The sequence below is a fragment of the Eurypyga helias genome, unplaced genomic scaffold, assembly GCF_000690775.1.
Source record: "Eurypyga helias isolate BGI_N326 unplaced genomic scaffold, ASM69077v1 scaffold27610, whole genome shotgun sequence".
In the NCBI taxonomy this organism is placed as follows: domain Eukaryota; kingdom Metazoa; phylum Chordata; class Aves; order Eurypygiformes; family Eurypygidae; genus Eurypyga; species Eurypyga helias.
Window position 1 is genome coordinate 34,885 of NW_010226716.1, and position 19,705 is coordinate 54,589.

Consider the following 19,705-nt stretch of genomic DNA (forward strand, 5'->3'; position numbering starts at 1 on the left):
GTTAGTATTTGCAGGAGAGGGGAGGAGCTGGTTGGTATTTCCCCAGGTGCCCATTAATTTCACGGGATGGAAAAATAGTTTTAAAAAATTGATCACGACAAAATACCTCATAAATGCAGCATCTGGACTTCAGCGGGGATGTGCAAGCTTTTCATATAAAAAGTAGTACCAGGAGACCAGCCTACCAAGACTGCATTTGTTGTTCAAATGTCATCACAGCACAGTATGAAAGAGCAAGAAACCGAAGGATTTGGGGGAAAAAAGAAAAGGTAAATATTTAATTAGACTCTGCTTTGCTTAGAGACCGAGAGGTTCTCGCCTCTTTATTCAATCAGACTGAAGTGCAACCGGTGCGAGGGCCTGAGTGGAGCAGCCACCGCTGCCTGCAAACAGTTTTGTAGACATATTGCATTGGGCTGACACACATCTGAAATTATAATCTGTCCTCAACTCTCGACTGAGAAACCGTTTCTACTCTGCCTGAAATGCAATTTGTTGGAAGCTCTGATTTTATTAGTGCATTCTGAATTCATCCACTGACCTGATTTATGGTCTGCCTGGCTGCTTTTTTCCTACCGTCACCAACTATTTTTCTGAGCTGCGCTCGTTAAAATCGCAACCCGGTCCAAGTCTGTGTCCTACGGTAAAGGCTGCTGACTGGAGCGGAGATGCCAGAGGGTCACCATCTTTAGGCAAAGTTCGAGAATTCCTTGGGCTGCAGCGGTGATGCCGCATCCTCTCTGCCAGACCGGGGCTTCTGCCCGTCGTGTCAGCCAGGAAGGGTGTTGCTCGAGCTCCCGCAACACTTCAGGGCTCGGGAAGGAGAGGAAAATCTACAAGCTGTCCTGACCTTGTTGAGGGATGAACCATCTGCCAGCAAAAGAAGGAAGGTCACTGCAGGAAAGCTTGAGGGGCTGGAAAAAAAAAAAAACCACCCCCCCAAAAAGCAACCCACACACATCTCGCTGTCCCTGTTTTGCACGTCACAGGCTGCTTTTGCAGGGCAGGGTCCCACCGCCTTGCACAAAAATGAGAACGGAGTAACGGTTCTCAGTAAAGGCCCTTCTGCGGGGCCGTACCTGGCTGCAGCAGCTGGTCTGTAACTTTTTCCAGTAGCCGACCTTAAGCGTTGGCACGGGCAGCCCATGAGCTCACCGGTTTGCTTCTGGAGCTGCGCGACAGCCTTTGACGTACGTCTGCTCCTGCACGGAAGCGGACGGCTGCCTGCTAAGAGAAGAAAAGTGGCAATTGGCTTTTAATTTGGGTCACTTTAAGCACAGGCTTATTTCTCAAATCTTTGATTTACAACACTGGCCCCACATGAGGGGGAAAAAAAAAAAATCAGAAGTAGATCAGAGCAGATGAATCATAAAAGCCATGCAGAAGCTAGCTGTACCTTCCCTCCCCGTGCAATGAATATCCATCCGATGACTCCGATTTCCTCAGGAATACACGCTGGTCAATTAACAGCTTGAGATTTTTTTTGTTACGGACTAATGGCAAATTTTATAATCGGGCCGTGCTGCATAAGCATGACTGGCTATTAGTCACAGGTTATTGTGCCTGGGCAACGCTTAGGTGAGCGAGACACGCTCCCCATGCTAATGCGGTACGTGAGGATCGATTCCTGCGCATGCAGCTCTGCCATTCGGTCTCTGTCGCTGTTAGCGCGGGTGAAATACGGACCCCGTGGAAGGCGATGGCAGAGCCGCGTGGGGCCAGGCCTTCGCCCTCAATCACTCAGACGTTCCCAGAAAGCAAATGCTACGGAGGCGCGAGGGGGGCCAAAGCAAAGCGGGCTGCACGTCATTGGCCGCGAGATGATGCGGCCCCAGCATCCCCGCTGCCGTGTGTTTGATAAGGAGATGGAGGATTCAAAGCAAGAAAGATGCCTCTTTCTGTCGGCTTTTCCTGGTTTGGAGGGTTTTCCAGCGGGTACCGCAGTGGGGGCTGGACAGGCTTGCTTTGGCCAGCTGACATCTTGAGTGTGGGGTCCCCTTGCCATCCCTGGCCCTCAGCGTGTGTGGTTGTAAGTCTGCCTGGTTTTAAGTTCACCAGGAAAGCTCGTCATAGGTTACACCCCGCTGGGACATACGGCCCAAACACCAAGTTCCCAGCACAAGAGAAAAGGCACCCGCTGAGCACATTGAGACTGTCCTGTGGGGAGCTGTTTCTGCAAACGAAGAGGGCGTTTTGGGGCGGCTGTTTCACATCTATTGATAACACTCAAGTAATGGGTATCAAAATAGCAAAATCACAGAGTGGTTGAGGTCGGGAAGGGACCTGGTCCAAGCCCCTGCTCAAGCAGGGCCACCCAGGGCTACTCAAGCATTCAGGAAATCGCTGAACAGAAAGACAGTAAAAATGATTACTCCTCCTTAAAGCCCTTTCTGGGAGAACTTTCAGACTGAGCAGGTCTTTTTGCATAAAGGTGAAGTCTTCCTTCTACCCCGGCGGAGGTGAATTTGGATATCCAACTCCTTATTGCAGCACTTGCTTCTCTTTGACAAGCACAGAGTGCACATCTGAGAGTCCTTCGCCGTTGGGATCCCAGAGGGTATCAGCTGATCCTGGCACGCAGCACTCCCCTCTCCGTGCGAGCCTTCCATCTGAAGTGACGTCACGATCAAAGCGAGGTTACATGGCGTGCACCGCGCTGTGGGAAAGCCATGTGGTGTTTCGGGGCGGCTTCGTTACTGGAATGAGGAGTTCAGAGAGCACTTGAAAGTGACAGTTGACTATACATGATATATTCCACATTGCAAGCGTTCCTTGCCAGTTCCTGCTGCTTCCATTAAACCGCAGGGCTTGGGAAAAGGCTGGATCGTCTCTTCTGTAGGAACAAAACTCCAGGTAGAATTTTTCCCCATTGTCTGTGGGATATGCCTCAAGAGGCTCCAACAACATCAGATACTCCAGGCCAGGAGGGACAAAATACCACATAGAGCACAAAGTAAGATCAGCTGCCAAAAATAGACTTTTTGGCACATTTCAGACAAAAAAACACTTAGAAACTTGTCATCTCAATTTGACCGGGAATGGAGGGGGTGGGAGTGGAGGAGCAGAGAAAATGTTTGCCCTGAAACTGCCTGACAGAACGGACAGCTTTCTGACGTTGGCTTCCAGCAAAATCTTGCACAAATGGCACACAGCTAACAATGTCAGCAAGTTCTAGCTAAATCCAGCAGCGGATTATTTCATACTTCTCCTTGTGTTCTCTAACACATAATTCCACTTGTCCTGCACAGGACAGTAACTAACCTGTCTTCATGCCTCACTTCAGTATTTTAGCACTCATTCGTTTTCCATAAAGTCCTTTCGAAGAGGAGCCGCTGCTTCGTAGGATATTCTAGCAGCACTCTCCCTGCCCCAGATGCAAGGTCAGGCCATGGTTAGAGCAGCCCAGCTCCAAAAAGTCAGGCTGCACCTTTGTTATTCCACCCCATCTCACCTCCAAGCTCATCACAGCATGAAGAAGAAGAGAGAACCTCCTCCAGGGTGGTTCTCTGTTAGATTTTTCCTATCGAGCACGGGCTCCCCCATCCCGTCTTGCGTTGTTGACATGTGTACCCCTGAAAATTTCCTAGATCTCCATCAAACACCCACAAGTAACTTGTCCATAGCAGGGTCAGGGAGAGGAGTGGGGAGACAGTCCCACACCAAAGCAGGAATCTCAAAGCAGGTCTGGAAAACCAACAGAAACCAGGAGAAGATACATGCGTAAATACCACTTGTGCCTCTGAAAATCCCCTCAGCCGTTAGGCCCGCTCCATCCTCGCCCTCTGTTCAGACGTTAACGAAGACACCAGCTACGATGCGTAGCGTTCGCCCGGTAGGCACAGGGAGGAACCGTGGCATCTCTGAAAAGCGTAACAAATCTCCCAATTCCAACCCAAAGAAGCTGCGGACACCAACTACCTCACGATGAAGACAGGGTTTCAACCGGTAACCACGGACCTACGAAGTTCCCGGTACCTTATTGAAGTATGTCTCAACTATCCAAAGCTGCAGAATGGGTTTTCATTTTGGGGGTTATTTTCCTAGCTGGGTTGCTTTGCTCTTATGGCTGTTGTTTTAAAACAGGGCAATTCTGGGATACTAGTAAGTCTACGTGGATTTTTTTCCCCCAAGAATATTACAAAAGTTGACATTCAATGCACTAGCCTGAACTCATTTTCTGTCTGATTTAATAAATTTATGCCAGCCAACCAGCAATATTTTTTTTAATTAACCCTGGAGGTTAAATGCAAGTTTACTAAAATCAGAATATGTTAAACGAATAATTTCTCTTGGCTTCTTTCAGGAAGTCTCTCTCTTACCCCAATAATCAGTTCAGCTGCAAAGAGATCAATAAGGTCTTCCAATTCAATGAGTAGAAGGCATACATTAAAAAGTTGGTAACAAACCTGATAGACTGGAGAAGATATTACAGCCTATTATGGGGTTTTTTTGACACTAAATCTATCTGCTAAAAATTCCTGAGGAAAGGTTACTGCCCATACGCTAATGTTGCCAAATGGAATAATTTGTTAGCGTCGCCTGGGAAGATTTCCTGGCATTTCTCCACAAACACAAGTCTTGTCTGTTAAATCCTCATTACAGGAGAAACTAGACTTTTAATCCTGAAACCAAAAATAACTCCAGAAGTCAACCACCGTTGGGTCTTCCCATCCCACAAATGGACAAAGCAGGTTCTCACGTCCTGGACTACGCGATCCCGGCTCAGCATCCTCCCATTCCCCACTGAGGACTCTCCAACCTGCCAGCTCCCCAGGTGCAGCGCGCCCGGCCCCGGACACGTGTCTCTGCCGCTGCGGTTGGGCAGCTGCTGGCTCCACGTAGCGCCTGGGCTTTGTCGGCCCCAGGAGCGGCCACTGCAGACGGCTCAGCGCAGGTTACTCTCGAGAGCAAAGACTAAATTCAAGGTGATCTAGTCTCAGTCTCACTGAAGTAGATGGAGCAGCTTAAAACCCTCCAGTTATATCCTTTTTTTGGCTGTGATTTGATAGTTTTAGATCATTACATTAAATAAAGCCATCATGGTACTTCTATCAATCTCTTGAGCCAACTGAGCAGACTCAGGAAGATAAGGAGCCTTCAAGAGAGTCGAACCGCGAGGAGAATGCAAGGATGGCACCCGCGGCAGCGCGCCGGAGCGTGGCGGTGCAGTTCCCAGCGGAGCAGCGAGGGTGTTCACATCCATCGCAGGAGGCAGAGCTGACGTGCTGGAAGAATTTCACGCTGCAGAATCGCCTCGGTGGACTTAAACCCTCAGAGAGAAACGCCTTGCTTTATTCCCGTGGTATTTCCGTAGGACAGAAATCACCTGGCAAATTACTTCGGGCCGTGTTTGGGAGGGATTTACCAAGGGTGGTTCAGCTCTCATCACAGTCTCGGAGTTTTCCTCAGTGGCCCCATTTTGTTCTTGTTAAGTAAACAAGACTAGGCTCAGAAAAGTGCTCAAAGTAAAGCGTTTTATATTAGGTGGCTGACTGAAATAAGTATTTCAATTAAATTCATTAAGGAAGTTATTACTTGTTAATTGAATAGCAACAGACTGCTAAGGATCACTTATTGAAGTCTAATAAGTATGCAAGAGCGAAATCTACTCTTCATGTAATTCCATCAGCAATAAACTAGTGTAATTAGCTTCTTACTAATAAACTTAAATTGTGGGGAATGTTGAGGCAGATAATTGGCACTTAGGAAGATACGTATGGTAAGTTAGTGCAGTATCAATTAACGTACTTATGAAATGTCAGTTTAAACTCTGAACAAACAGTTGACACCGATGGGCTGCGCGTTACGCGGTTAAATGCTATTTAAATCCTTAAACTTTCATACTCAGAAAAAATTGAAACAAGTTCTCTCGCTGCTCTTTTTAGAAAAGCGCCACCCGTGCCTCGTTTCCAGGCGTACGACCTCGGGCTTACCTGCGGTCCCCATCAGCAGGGGCTCGGGGTGCTGGCACGCGGGTGACTGCCCGGGGGGCTGCCTGCCCCCCACACCACGTGCAGGTGGATTAGCAACTTATTTTCGCAGAATTGCTCTTCTAAAGGAGCATGAGCCATCGGAGAGCCGCGTAATGCCTACTCCTTGCACCGCAGTGGACCTCCACCCCCTGCCCAGTTTGACCAGCTCGGGGTTCATACCTCAGGACTGCAAATCTCACATCATACAGAGGGTCTGTGGCACCCCAGCAGTAGCTTCTGCCCGAAGACAGGCCACAGTAGCCCCGGGATCAACTCCTTCCCCGGGAGCGAGTGCATCTGATACCCTGACATGCCATTCAGGCTCCAGAACCAATCTGAGCTGATGGAACAAGGTGAACATCAGGAATTGTCGGGTCAGGACAAGCAGCAACAGAAGCAGCCTTCATGCCTCTAGTCCTGCGATCTTATCACAGCTCCGTCTCTTCCTCCAAATGTTCTCCAGATGTTCTGGAAAGGCTCTGCCTCCCTGTTAGGAATGGAAATCCCTCTGCTCCCTCTTTTAAGGTGCCGTTTGGCTGCAGGAAATGAAACGTTCTGCAGTGGCACCGAGCTTACGGGAGACTTCTGTTTGGAGGCAAAGCCTGAGCCTGCACACCCAAAGGCCTGGGGGGCAGCGGTAGGGGGGAAGGTAGGAAACCCCCACTTCAGGGGGCAGATCAGCCCTTGGTGGCAGTGGGGACCGACTGGAGCATCACTGAAGGTGTTTGGAGCAGATGCACGGAGCTGGGGAGCTGCCAGGGCTCAGGAGAACTGGGGACCGCAGGCGAGGGTCCCCAGCCCACCACACCAGCCTGTGGGGCAGACGAGGCAGAAGGGAAGGGGAATTCAGGGCCCGGATCTGAGCCTGGCCGAGCGGGACTGGAGGGCCAGGAAGCTGGAAGCTGTTGGCCAGGGCAGTACTTGCCATTTTAAGGGTATCTCTGCAAACCAATTTTAGAAACTTCTATTTTAAAACAGGTTCACCCCTCCCCCTTCCCCACACAGAGAAACGCACACGGATCCATCGTGTGGAAATACTTCAGACTCATCTATTTAAAAAAATTGACAGCATACCCCTGTCAGCTAGGAGTGTGATTATTTTCAGCTCTGCCAGCAAAAGCCCTAATGTAGCCACAGCTGTAATACGAACAAAAGAGGGGAAAAAAAGTTTCTTTTTGCCAATGCAGCTTCTTTCGCTCAGGCAACTGATACAAGCCGTATTTTTTGCAGGCTTTCTCCTAGCGTAAGCTTCCGCGTGCTGAGCGACGGCACTGTCAGCGCCGCTACGTGCTAGGTTTGAAAAAGGTGTCTGTGAGGCCTTAAATTGTGTTGGAGACACAGCACCTAGCACTGCAAAATCCTGTCAGCGCCTGGAGCTCGTAGGGACCGATGCAGTAAAAACACAGTTCTCACTTCCCCAAACTTTGGGACAGGCAGCTCCAACCCACTGCAGCACCGCAGGTAATCGATATCTGCTTGGAGTAAATCATACCTCCCAACCTGGCGCTGGCGCCGTGTCCAGAAAACCCTGGGAAGCTGAGAAGTGGGGGAAGGACTTTGCTGTTCTGTACGAACGGAACAAAACTTGAGTGTCGGGAGGAAAAGGCAATCTCAAATGATAAATAATGCAGAAACTCCAACGTACCTTTTAAAGCTTCAGTCCCCTTCTAATTTAACGTTTGAAATGCTATGCAGCTCCTGCAGAGGCCTTTTCTCTCTCCACGGCCGATGATGGTCTGTCTTCTTAGACACTTGAATAATGTCTCTCCTTCCTCTCGTAACACCTCCTTTGACTACTCCTCATGCATAGTAACGCTGCCAACCTTGCGGCTTTCGGCGGCGTTGTTCTTCCTTTAAATGAACTCCTGGTGTCAGGCAGGGCTGCTTGGTCCAGCGCCCTGTCTCCCGCAGGCCTCCCTCGCTGCGCGGCAGACCCGTGCACGTACAAACGTGCCCATCACGAGCGGTTCCTGTCCCATTCAGCAGTGTGCGGAAGAATCAGACTAATTGATTACCTATATCGTATAAATCGTAACGAAGCATAAGTGCTGCAGCCAAGATTAGCTCGCTATTACGTTGAATATTGGACAAATATATAAGTAAGCATAATCCCTCCCAAAAGAACTTACACCATCATTAACTCGGGACCTTTTGCATGTCAAATGGACTCGATACCCAGCAAATTATACAGTGGAAAATACTATGTGCAGTCATGTGGAAGGATATATTTTACAGCACCTGACCACCACAGAGGTTTACGGTTCTTTCCTCAGAGAAGATGAATTCAGATTCTATCACCTCCTAAATGTAATAATGTAAATATGGACAATAGCTGACTATTAAGCTCATTTTTCAAGAGGAAGTAGGCAATTCATCTCAGGTCATGAAGCAAGAAAGGACAAGAAATGCAAATAGAATCCAAAATTTCACTGTAAGTCCAGTCCCATAACCGGTAGGGAGCACACCGAGGTGCTTTGTGCTTCTAAGTTATTTTTAAGCACCTTCTCAGTCATCGTTAAATGTTAAAAGGATCTTGTATCTTTTGGAAAGGGTGCCGTTGAAGATCCTGGCTGTTTCCAAAGCTCCCTGAAATAGAAATCCTCACGTGTAAATGGCCAATATAGGATTTCAAATGCATTTCATATAAATAATTCTGGTAGGAACCCTGGACTAAAATCATTCTGATGGCTTTGATACAAGTGCACAGTTGGTCTATGAACTTGCAGCCACTGCAAAGATTAATCACATTAATCTGATCACTATTCCAACGGCAGCTGACAAAGAAATGAACACCAAACTAGCCAGCGCGGGCCCCTCCTGCTTATTTAACCAGTCTTCAGGCTGCACTTCATCTTATCGCTGTGAAATCCAGAGAGAACCTTTCTGCTTAAATACAGTCTTGAAACAAAGTCACATGCTGCATTCTCAGGGAGAGTCACACACTATTAAACATAAGCAAATTGTAAGCAAGAGCTTAGAATACAGGGGAAACACGCAGACACCTTCAGAACATTGAACATGATTACAGCAAATGCCATCCTTCGCTTTTCCTTTGAACTGATGTTAACAAGTACAGCGTTTTGCTTGTCTTTGTTTACCAGGAGAACATAAATACTGCATAAACTACATCTTCTTGCCAGCTAAGTTTTGTCTACAGGATGGCAGCTTGTTCTAACCACGTTTATACTTTCAAAGAGTTGAAAGCTCAGTGGTTGAAGCAAGAACAATTTGGGATGCTATATACATGTGAAATGTGCTTTTCATTAAGTAAGTGCTTGAGGAAACCTTAAATGTCTCAGCCTGAGGTTGCCCAAAGATCTGCAGCGCCGTTCAACAGGATCTATCTCCAAGAAGCATCTCATCAAACAGCTGAAGTGCTGCAGGAGCCTACATCTAGTCTAAATAGCAGCTTCCTAAGGGATTTAGAGCCACCTGGTAAGGAAAGATGGCAACAGACACTTAGGAGGAGGATCACAGCAGTACTCGGGTCTTTCTGAGGTGAAAATACACTGCTCGGAGACCCAGCAACACCCTGCCTAGGCCTTCTACATGTTCCAGCTTCTGGAATTTTGCTCACAGAAGCCCATCTCACTCACAGACTGCCTTCAGTGAGCCAGCTGCCCCACACCTTGGGGTTGGAACACCAAACCGCCCAGTCCTGGGATGCTGGTGGAACGTTCCTGCCGTGGTTTATGGTACCCAGAAAACACAGCATAGACTGCGCTGTATTGACACAGTGCCCAAGAGCACCACAGGGCCAAACGGCTTGTTCAGGGGGTTATTTTATACCCCAAAACTTCAAGATGCCTCTGAATGCCAGCACAGCTGCAGCACTAGGCGAGCTCCTTCGGGATATTCTTGCAGAGCAAACACGAGTGATGTTGGAGGGGAGGCATCTTGCAGCAGTACCACATGCTGTTCAGTGGGGAGAGAAAAAAGCCCTGTTTCTCCTTACTCTCCCACCAGGCAAGCGTAGGGACTTCCGCCAATTCAGCGTGAGCTGATCTGAACTTAACAGTTTCAATCTGCCCGTGATGTGCTGCATCTGCCTCCAAAGCGGTAACTGGTGTAAGCTGGCTGGAGACCCCTCGTTAGGACCTACAGATTGAGAGGAAACTGGAACGGTTTCCGCTGGTTTTGTGCAGAGCCGGAGCCTGGCTTGTGAAAGAAAAAACAGCAGAATATTAAAACGTGTCTTTCAGTCAACCCAAGGATGAAACGTCCTGGGTGCTTCTGCCATGCTTGAACACCCCAATTCCCATCTCGCATGGAAGCAAAACAAGAAAGTGATATGCCTAAGCGTGGTTGCTCTGCTGTGCTCCATAGATTACTGAATGAAAGATTAGAATCAAGTACCACCACGCAGTGAGCAACATCTGGAAAAACGTCACTGAGCCATTTTCATTATTTTTACAGGAGAAGAGAAAACTGCAAACGGTAGAAGGTATAAGAGGGAATTCTAACAGATTGTACATTGTCGGGGACTCTCTTTCCAGCTGTGGCAAACCCGATAATAAAACGCAATCACCTCGAAGCTCAAACATCAGCGGAAACAAGGCAGCCCCCATGGAGAGCTTCCGTGCAAGACAGGCTTTCAAAATGGCAGCTCCCCACAGGTAAGGAGCAGTCTGGATGCTTTGGAGAAAGTCTGAAAACATTTAAAGGATCAAGGTATAGCCTTGAGTGCGATAGTCCCTTTTTTTTGTATCTCTGAGGGAGGTTCTCCTTGGTTTGTGCATTAAATAAAAGAGAGAGCAGACACTTCGCTTGTCAGAATATCCTCGATAAGCGTATATTATTAGGAGAAGAAAGGGAAGATGATTAGAAAACAAAACCGAAGGAGACAGGGGGAGTTTTAGGGACAAAATGTTCTTGACTGGCTACAGAGAGAAAAAAAAAAAACCCAAAACTAAGAGCTGCAAAACAGCAGCCCCTGTTATTTGCAAACATGTACCACGGAGGCTGAGAATAGATCCAATGACAGCTGCAGCCTAATTGATAGAAGGCTCGCCTAACAGGTTGTCAGACTTCTGCGTGGCTTCAGTCCAGGCCACGTTGCTGGAGGCACAATGTTAGAAACACTGACAAACGTTTACTAAAAATAAATTAAAAAAAAATATTCCGGGGCAAAGGGAAACATGGCTCCAAGTGACTACTCGCAAAATTGCGTTAGATCTCTAGGAAAGAGGAAAGTAAGCGGCAAAACGTGTGAGAGTCCCCCCAGGGCCCGCGGGACAGGCGCAGGCAGCCTGCCAAGGCACTCCAGGATTGTGCTGCCTGTCAGGAGCATTGGCTCTGGGTGTGCTGAGAGCAGACCTCCACCGAGGCAACGAAAATAACTACTGGCTCAGCAAAGAGCGCAGTCAAGAGAGCTGACTAGCTGCAAAAGAAAATCGTCTTGGACGGACGGAGAGGGATCTGTTTAATGGTAGGAAGGAAAAAAAAACCTCTGAACTCTTCTTTTACTTACCCGGAAAAGGATGTGTGGCCTCCTTGGCTGGTGCGGATGGGAAGCACTGTGAGAGAGTTCAAAGAGGCTTAGGGACACTTTCCTGCCCCATCCCGTGCAACACACTCACAGCCAGAGAGTCACCTTTGGGATTCTTTGAATGTATTCCGCTTCATGCTAGGACAGGAAGCTCGGAAGGATCTTTGGTCTTGGGCTCCCAAGTCAGCAACACGTCCAAGCAAGCTGCAGAGCCGACGGGGAACAAGAGGGTGCTAAAGCAGAGGGAGGGGGGGGGGGGAGAGAGAAGCCGTACGGACGGAACCCCGTTAGGGCTGTGAAGGCCACTCTCTTTGGAGGACACCCAACCTTGGTAAAGCTGAGACCCTGGGTGGGAGGGCAACGATCTTCTGAAGGTAACACCTCGCGCTAGAAGAAGCACCTAGGGCAGGAATATCACCGTGCATGCGTGCACAGAGGGACTCTGAGCCACGGGTGCACAGTCCCTCTGGATTTACTAGCACCACTGGACAAGTCAATGCCTGAGGAGAGCCCTTCCACAGCAAGGGGAACAGAATGAAAACTGCTGGCTAAGCTGCCTGTCTCCAGCTGCCCTCCTCGGCGGCTTGAGTTTACCACACTTGACACTTCTCTGTCAATCTGGTTAACAGTGAAGATAATTGGCAAATTACCACATTCAGGATTCATTCCTAAAATTACTTCATTAATTTCTAAAGGAAGGAACTTCGGCACAAGCACTTTCTTTACGTGGTCACACCATGATACTCATTTCTGTCTCTGACAATTTCCAAAAAGGTTGCGAAGTATCTGTAAACAACATTTTGCAGAACTATCCAAGTGCTTTTACGTAACAAATGAACTCGTAAAGCACCCTGTCTTCACACCCCGCAAAACAAAGGCAAAATGCACTGAGGAATCATTTGCTGCTCTTTCCTTTATGGAAAAGTGACACTAGGTCTTTATGATCCCCGAATTAAAACTCAGAGGGCACTTTTCCACGGCAATATCCAGAGGTCTAGCACAGAGCCACCATGAAAATTAATGGAACAGCCACATGGCTAACAACTCCCTAAGGTACTTTCAATATATGGTCCTCAGCACTTCGCAAATCCATGGGTAGCTACAGGAGAAGAAAATCACTCACAAGCCAGGGCAGCCTGGATGAGGGGAGCTCACCGCAGCCAAGGGAGCTGCTACACGAGAACGAGACACTGTCAGGAATGGGTGTCAGGGGTAGGTTTCTGCAGCATTCTCTGAAATCCCAGCCTGCTCATCACAATCTCCCCCTAAGGAACAACAATTAGCTGACACCTCTCCCATTACTAGGCCAGTTGAGCAACATGGTTTCCAGTAGGGGAAATAGGGAATAACAAACAAGAAATTCAGAGCAAGGATCATGAAATTAAAAGTTTCCAATAAAAGGAGCCAAAATTCTCAAGAGGCTTGTGCTCGGTGGACGCACGTGTACATACAAATATCCAGTTTATGCAGACAGAAGTCTTTCTGATAATTAAGGTGAGCTTATTTCCAAGCTTTACAACCAAGCACTGGATCATGCACACTCTGAGAGTATCAAATTAAGAAAATTAAATCACTCAAACCTCTGCTACGCATTCACAGCTCCAGATCTGGCTTAAAATATTAGTTACCCCATCTCCTAGTAACTGTAATGAAAACCCAGACCCTGGACTATGGGGAGTGTAAAATCCTGTTGGAAGTTAGCCATCTTCATAAGGCCCAGTTCAAGGTGCTGCGTGGGAGAAAAGGCGGTAGACAGAACCACTATTTTTGTGTTGTTTATGAAATGAACTCCCTGAAGAGTACACTTGCATCACATTACTGCAAGAGTAGAATTACTGCTGGTACTGGAAACCAAGCATCTCAATCTTTCACACAGAAATTTTTTGCCCCCTAGAAAAGACCCCAACCCAGATGGGGTGAAATTTAGAAGCATGATCCCCTTACTGACTTTAATGGAAACAGGATTGAGCGCTATAATCAGCTTGCATTTAAGGCAGACATGCTCTTATATACTGTGCTTTTGTAACTTCCCTAGACCTTCCCTAGACCTAGACAAGCATTCACCTGTTTTGAATTCACTACACTACTCCTTAAATAGTGGACTCTCACCCCAGAGACTAAGGACACTGAAACACTGACCTCCTGCATCCAGTGATTTTGATCATGAGTTTGCATCCCAGAACTGCAGGTCAGGTTTAGATCGCAGTTTGGTATATGAGCACATAGTGGGAGTGAGGAGTTATTTTCTAGGGCACACGAGTCAAATGCTCCATGCTGATAGAGAAAATGGTATGGTTACTGAATGTAAAGGAGTTGCTGCTGCTCCTTTACAGCCAGCCCACTTCAGCAGAAACCTCTGTAGGAAATAAGGTAGAATCACTTTCTTGCTGAGCAAACCACTGAAAGATTTTGTTTATTGACAGGGAGCAAGAGATAGGAGATAGTGGAGCACAGGAATATTCAGATGCAGTTTGGGGCTTTACAATAAAAAACAACTTTCTGCTTTTAAATGGAACAAACTGTAGTTAGTCGGTTTCCCCAGACAGCAAAATCAGAATTTTTTAAATGCCATACATTATTCATACGTTGCGTCTCTCTCATCCCAAGAAGCCCATCTAGCCACAGTGTTCAAAATTCAGAAAAGGGCTGAGCATGCCAGGGGGGGATCCAAAGCCCCACGCACCAAACTACCACAGCGAACGTCGGCAAAGAAGCGCACATACGAAGCTGCGTCCCTCGTCGGAGCATAAACCTCGGGCAAAGGCTGCAGGCGTCGTCAGCAGGGCTCCAGCACCCAAAATGGCACAGCCATCTGTATGCTTACTGGCACTCACCTGGGGCCCAGCTATGCCGTGACCAGCCAGCGTTTGAGTCACCTTGCAGGGAAAGACAATTAACTCCTGCTCTGGTCCCAGTCCTATGGTTCGTAATTCGTTTATGACTCAAACCCAAGTGATTTGAGCTTCAGTTACCGTTACTCAAGGCTGACGTACAGCAGGCACTGGGAGCATAGGTCAAGGCCTTTTGCTGACCGTTCCTGACGCCATCTCCAACATAGCAACAGAATTGCTCAAGAACATCCTCTTTGCAATCCGAGCGCTGCAGTCACCAACTGTGTTCCATTCAGCGGGGTCACGCTTTCCTTCTGCTACAACAGTAAAACTCATCTCTGAGGGATACTACCCAGAGCAAGTCTGTGCAAAGAACTCCCCAGAGCCACAGTGCCTTACATCCCCGCCAACCGTGCCAAGCATATTCCTAGCATTAAAACCAAATCCCAGCACAGATGACAAGAGCAACAAAAAAACCCCCAATTCCCTACAATAAAAACCCTACAGAGCCCTCTGTAGTCCAAGTGACAGTCGTGGGGAGGTAATACATGATACAATTAACTGGTTATGACAGGTAATGATTTCAGGCACTACTTGGAGGCACATGGAGGAAGGGCAATAAGGGATAGAGCAGAGCACTGCTACCATATCCTACAACATCACTAATGCTCTACCCCTATCCTTTGGTATTTTTCAGGGTCAATTCCTCAGGTTTTACTAAAGCAAACTGACCGCAAAAGAACAAGCCCAAATCAAGTCCCATCCTACAACATCACTAGCACAACGCTCTACCCCTATCCTTTGGTGTTTTTCAGGGTCAATTCCTCAGATTTTACTAAAGCAAACTGACCACAAAAGAACAAGCCCAAATCAAGTCCCCACTCACCATGACAAACGTTTCTAGGTACACACACGTTCCAAAGAAACGTGTCAAAAGAGGAAGAAGCTCTGTACGACCAAGGACACGAAAAGAAGAGCCCCGAGTGCAGCCCCGATGGCCAGGAACCAGTAAACACTTTTAGGTACACACACGTTCCAAAGACACGTGTCAAAAGAGGAAGTAGCTCTGTACGACCAAGGACACAAAAGAAGAGCCCCGGGTGCAGCCCCGATGGCCAGGAACCAGGAAGCCACCCTCTCTTTGCACCACCGCAATGGCCTCAAGGAAGACACTGGGCAGTGCTGGATCAGAGCCTTTTCTCATTCCTCTACAGTCCTGTGTGCAATGATTAAAAGTCACATATTGTTCATCAATATTCCAGCACTAACTGCAGGGCTGGGGTCAAAGAGCTTTTGCTCACCACTTCCCAATGAGTGGTTTTGCTAATCACATGAATAACAGCTGTTTCGTCAAGAAGTATTTTTTAATGTTTATCAGTTCAAATGAAGACTCAAGGCTGTGGAAAACAGGCAGGTCACAACCCTTTCAGGGGAACCTTTTATACTTCAAGGCTATCAGGAAGTAATGCTTTACCTGAATTGGGTGGTATTGGAACTCTTACTGTTCAGCCAGGAACTATCTTGCAAAACCCGAGATTACAGGTTGGTTGAAAAATTTCAAGCGCTACATAGGAAGATCTGCATTAAGCATATGTGCTAAGCATCATTTTGTACAACTTAGGTCTTAAGAGACGCACCCACCAGCCCATTAACGAACAAGTTGTTCCTATTCTTATTTACTGAAAGCAAGCACTGTGATATGACACAGATGCATTGTGCTCCTTGTCCCGGTAAGTTACAAAGATTCAGTCATTTGGCTAATGAAAAAATGACTGACACTTGCTGGAGACCACAAGTGGAAAATTTTAGTAGCAAAGAGTGCCTTGGGAAGCTGTAAAGCTGTAAAAACGCAGATGTAACAATGATATTTTTGCTGTAACCTTCAATGCATAGTAATCATAACCAGTTGGGCTTAACCTGATAATAGAAGGCACTGGCAAAATAAGCCTGAAACTCCAGGAGAACAGAGACAAGGCCTTGCCAACCTGCCTGGTCCAGCTTACTACCTTTTCACTCCAACACTTGTAAGCCTTTGCGATGGCCCAGGTTGACTGACTCTGAGCAGAGTGCTCATGGCTTAGGCAGAAGAGCAGTAACAACCACAGCTACAGAGAAAAGATGACCAAGGAGTTGAGGTCCCTTCAGCATGGCCTTGGCAAAGTTCTTTCTGCCTCGTGTGTGAATTAGTCCCTCGTTAGTAAACAAAGACCATCGAGGAGGAGGAAACGCTGTGATAACCCAGTGAGCAAACCGTCGTTTCGAAGGTGTCCCGCAGCAGGAAGTATGTTGTAACGTACCCACTTCAACATATAAAGTTCAATTTTGTTTCACACGTTTGAGCATTTTCACTGTCTAGGATAACAATACAATTAGGGATCGCCACTTTGCCACACGAATGCATTCCATCATTCTACATTACAGCAGGAACTTATTATGTACAGTACGACAATTCAGTCATAGCTCTCTGAAAATTACAACTGTATTTCCCAGAAAGATTCCAAAAGAACAAAAACCTGTTTATTATTGAAATTATTTTCCCAATTCACTTAATCCTATGTACCGTTCGGCAAGCTTTAATCCTTCTGCGTATTTCCAATTTGGCTATATCACCCTTTTAGCTACTGCGCTTGCTCTTTGTAGAAATTTTCCCCTGTGGTTCATTTATATTCAAGAGACTATTCAGGTCACCCAGTGCAAATATTTTTGGATCGCTGGCGATGTCATTGTCCAGAATCATATTCACTCTATTTCCTCCATTCGCAGAATGAATTTACTAGGTATGGGATGCTGAAGAAAGCTCTTGTTCTCATTCATCTCATATTTAACCGAAGAAGCAAAACAGAAAATAAATGAAGTCTGATTTGCATGAAATTGTGCATTCTGTATCCTGGTGTTGAACAAGAGCACAGACATTCTTTGAGTTCTGTCATGTCTAGTTTCTATATTTAATTTGTCTCCTTGTCACCTTCTGTTGAATTAAGGGAATGATACAGTAAGGTTTCCATAATTAATATTTGCCACTTTATCTGGCTTCTAATGCCACCCTACTAACCCTACCTTCCTTCGATCTGCAGGTGCTGCATTTGCCTCTCTCAGTATTTACAATCCTTAGCAACCCAATCCAACGTAACCTGTTGAAAAATGCACAGAAAGAGGGAAAGGAGGGAAATGCATCCTGCTTGTTGGCTTCCCAGAGGAGAGCAGCACCGCATCCGCCTTCTGCAGCAGGGGACATCGCGCCCCCTCGCCCCTCGGTGCGCTTTGATCCCTCAGGCTGAGCAGTGCCTTGGCTCAGCCCCTTCCAAACCCTGCTGCAGAGATAGCCCCAGACAAGCCTGTCTCCAGGATCTGCCAAGTGACAGATCAAAGCCAGAAAATTGCCGTGGTTTCTAACACTCTTCCTGCATTTAACACTTTGCACTCCCCCCTCCAGGCACCCCAGAGGCCTCTCTGGCTCCGCCAAGGACAACCTGGAGCCTGAAGTCCTGTCGGTGGGAGAGGCAGCACCAAACGGACCCCTAAGGGCCCAACAATCAGACCATGTGCCAAGTTACACGAAATCGGTTCCCTTGTTTCTCTTAAAAGAGAAAGACGAGCTGGAAGCAAGGCCGTGTGTACCCCCTCTTTCTTATCCGGCCCCTTCTAGACATTATTTACAGCGCTGGAGCCTGCCTTTCAGAGCTCACTGAAGAAGTCAGCGGGAACCCTTCCAGCGACTCTGCGGCCTTGCTGAGAATTGCTGAGGTTTGGTCTGTGCTCCTTTAAGGCTGCAGCGAGAGTATGAGCGGTGGGACACAAGCTAAACTGAAACTGCTGTTAAACTGGGGGAGGAAGGCGGGACAGATGACACCAAACTGTTCTCAAAGCTGAGAAAATAATAATTTAAAAAAAAAAAACCCCAAACCTTTCCAAGCAGTTTTTTCAGCTTTAAAGAGCAGCTGCAGCTGGAGTGGAGCCAACTGTGCAGACTCACTCAGCAGAGACAGGCTGAACATCACAATAGCTTCGGGTATTGATGGTTTTAAGACCCGAGGAGTTGGAGGATAGTCAACATTGCCTTTTCCAGCCCTTTAACCCTCAGGGTGCTGCTGTGTTTTCAGAGCCCTGGTTTCGGGATTGTTTCCTGGTCCCTAGCACGGGCTGAGGAATACCTGCTGCCGCAAGAAGCATGGGTATAATCCCAGCACAACCAGCTCAGCTCTACAACTCGCACAGACAGATAACTTGAATGCCCCGCGATTCACCGAGCGTAGCCTGGTCAGACACAGCCTTACAAATGGAGCGGGGTGGCTTTGCAGCGTTGTTCTAAGTGCAGCAATTTGCTGTAGCAGTCCTGGGAGAGACACTCCCTTTCTCCTCGGTCCTTTGTGAAGTGCGGGATGAGTCCGTTGCTGTTACTGCCATGTGGCGAATTTCTGTGACCTATCAGGATGCAAACAGCTGTGTAAAGGTAAAATGACAGATAATCACAAATGCCTGCAATCTTCAGATAAAGGCAACACACAGAATAATACAACTTGCTTAAATAATATGATTGTGGTTTTAAATTGCAGCTTCTTTTCCCCTAACACTGCTATTTAGATGGACAAACTTTATTCAAAGGCAATCTGTTCTTTGTGGTCCGCACGTGCCCATGTTTTTATTTATAAAACACCCTGCTACGCTTGAGTATCTTGATTTCACATCTCCTGGACTGAAAGAGGGGTTGCCTGGTGCCACCACCACCCTGCAGCGAGCAAGAATCCTCAAAAACAGCCAAGGAGGAGGAGCAGTGCTGCCAACCCTGCAGCTCGTGTAGAGTGACACGATGCTGTGCTGTCACCCAAAGCCTCTCCCACCCCAGCAAACCCCGTATCACCAGCACAAGCGCTGCTGGTCTGGCGTGGGTTTCAGTGAAGAGTCTGAGGTGAGTTTTCCTACTGCAGCCAGACAAACAGGAATAATGTTTCCTGTTTTGCTTCCTGTGCTGGTGTGGAAGCTTCAGCCTTTTCCTGATATGTAGGGAGGAGAGAGACAAGGAAGGGAGTATCTACAGAGCTGGCAGAAGTACAGTAAGAGAAAGTAAAAGCAAGAGTAAAGAAAGCAGGTGTCCAGGCCAAAAGACGACTGAATGGCACAAAGTGGCAAAGACAATGGTCAGTAAACTGAACAAGGAACTGCAAGTCGCTGAAAGGGAAAGGGAAATGTGTTTTAAAACAATTTAGTGCGGTTAACACATGCAGTGCGAGGCCCTCTTGGAAAAGAAGAGGGTCTTTCGAAGGCAGCTTTATTTCCTGATTCCAAGGGAAGCAGCCGAGCTCTGCTGGATAGGGCAGCAAGGGAGCAAAGAGATTAGAAGAGATTGAACAAAGCAAAAGGGCGGGGGGTGGGAGAGAAGGAGATGGATGAGGAAGGGAATATTATTTTGTAGAGCA